This window comes from Protobothrops mucrosquamatus, unplaced genomic scaffold, assembly GCF_001527695.2.
Source record: "Protobothrops mucrosquamatus isolate PMUCROS unplaced genomic scaffold, P.Mucros_1.0 scaffold3467, whole genome shotgun sequence".
NCBI lineage: Eukaryota > Metazoa > Chordata > Lepidosauria > Squamata > Viperidae > Protobothrops > Protobothrops mucrosquamatus.
This window is the reverse complement of record NW_015389442.1, coordinates 94,228-96,882: the sequence shown is the minus strand read 5'-3', so window position 1 is coordinate 96,882 and position 2,655 is coordinate 94,228.

The window sequence follows — 2,655 nt, the reverse complement described above, 5'->3', positions numbered from 1 at the left end:
TCTACCCCAATATCTTAATCAAGGAGCTACCAAGTCAGACAAACAACCAAATGGTAAACAACCATCTAATCAAGGAACTACTAAGAACTATTCCCACCCACACCGACAGGGCAAACCACTAGTATATAAACAGAGAGCAAACCCCACACCCTTCTAGCACTGATGATGTTACCTAGTTGGGTCATGAAAGGTCTGCAAGAAAACAACTGAGCCCAGAGAACATTAAGGACTTCACAGTCATTGTCCTTCTCCCCCCCTCCTCCTCCTTCTCCTGCCCCTCCTCCTCCACGCAAACCCCACTCCCTTCTAGCACTGATGTTGATACCTAGTTGGGTCATGAAATGTCTGCAAGAAAACAGCCAGGTTCAGAGAGCACCAAGGATCCCACAGTCGTTGTCCGTTCCTCCTCCTCCTCCTCCTCCTCCTCCTCCTCCTCCTCCCCACAAACCCCCCTTCCTTCTAGCACTGATGATGTTACCTAGTTGGGTCATGAAAGGTCTGCAAGAAAACAGCCAGGCTCAGAGAGTACCAAGGACCCCACAGTCGTTGTCCGTTCCTCCTCCTCCTCCTCCTCCTCCTCCTCCCCACAAACCCCCCTCCCTTCTAGCACTGATGATGTTACCTAGTTGGGTCATGAAAGGTCTGCAAGAAAACAACTAACCCCAGAGAACATTAAGGACTTCACAGTCGTTGTCCTCCTCCCCCTCCTCTGCCTCCATGCAAACCCCACTCCCTTCTAGCACTGATGATGATACCTAGTTGGGTCGTGAAATGTCTCCAAGAAAGCAACCCAGTTCAGAGAGCACCAAGGACCCCACTGGTTCTACAGTCTGCATGAAAGGGCCGGATCAATTCACACCTCAGCTCCTCCAATTACGCAGAGTAAAGGAGATTTTAGTATTTCAAACTAATTTTGCAGGGGAGAGACATGAATAAACTGGAAACAAGAGGGAGGGATATCATCCCATCATCCACTCCCAACATAGGGCTCAAATGTGCCTTTGATTTTGTTTTGGGGTTTTTTTTTTTATATACAATTTTGGCACTTGCAGATTGTGTCCTTGTCTGTACTTACCAGTCTCTCGGATGGGAGTTCTTTAGATTCTTAATTAATTTGCTTTTTTTCATGTGCCAACCGTCTCCCCCTTCTCACTGGAGGGAGCCGTTGGTTTATAATGCACAACAGAGGCTGCTGGGAGAGTGATACGAATCAATTCCCCCAGCGGAGGATGAGTTTTAATTAATCAGGGCTGTCAAAGGACCCCATTGATCCTTACCCCTCACTTAAGGGGTTGGCACTGTGTGAGGAGGAGATACAAGGGAAGGTATAATTTTCAGGGTGTTTCCAAATTCCAGTTGAGACTGCAAAAGGAGGAGGAGATGGGAGAATAAATAAAGAAAGGAAAAGTAAATAGTTTCCCTCTTGCAAATGTCATCCCTTGTTCTGAACAATCAATAGCCCAGCAATCAAAGACTTCACATCCAGGCCAAAATCCAGATTAATCATCAGACTGGTGGATCCTACCAATTTAAGTTTCCTCCATCACCTACGAATATCAGCATCCGTTCATCAAAATGTAAGAAGTTGGGCTTTACACTTTGGCCACATTCAACAGCCTTAAAGAGACTGGACTTTGGCTCACCCTCTTATCCATGCATCATGTCCAGCCATGTACATCATGCTCAGAAGATGTCCTGCCCTCCTAGACCAAGGCGAGTCCAAAAACGCTAGAGCAGTGGTGGCGAACCTATGGCACGGGTGCCAGAGGCGGCACTCAGAGCCCTCTCTGTGGGCACGCGCACCGTCGCCCCAGTCCTAGGCCTTCAGCTGGGTTTTATAAAACTTTTTCGCTTTAGGCCTCCGCCACCGTGTGCAAAAAAAAAAAAAGGTTCAATCAATCAACCAATTTCAACTTCTCGCGGGGAAAAAAAAAGATCTCGCAAAGTTGGAATTGATTGATTGAACTTTTTAGTCCCACCCAGTCTGCCGTTACCACCGCAGCCACACCCACCCAATGGGCCATGCCCACCCGGCACCCGACGATGCATAACTGGGTTTTGGGTTGCAGTTTGGGCACTCGGTCTCCAAAAGGTTCGCCATCACTGCGCTAGAAAATTCCTGGAAGTCTGGCACACTCTGACAAACTGGCCATCAACAGACACACAGACATAAACAACATCTACCTACTGGGCAAAAGAGATTATCAACAAGCCAAAGAGGGAACAAAAAACCCAAAGTTTCTGCCCACCAGCAATCAGCACCCAGATGAGCACAGATTAACACCACGCTTAACATCAGATCAACAATCAAGAAGTAAACAATACCCTAACCAAGGAACTGCTAAACAAACTAACACTAAACAACCGCATAAATCAAGGAACCACCAAGATCTTTCCTACCAGCACTGATGGGGCAAGCCACTAGAACAGCGGTTCTCAGCCTGTACTCCATGGACCCGTGGGGGTGGGGGTGATGTCGTTACAGGGGGTCCACGAAGGCTTGAAAAAATGTTATGATTTAAATCTTGAGTTAAGTCTTGAGGGTCTGTGGCCACAAAAGGTATATAAAGGGGGTCCGTGGTGAAGGTTGAGAACCACTGGACTAGAATATAAACTGACAGCAAAACCTACTCCCTTCTAGCACTGATGATGTTA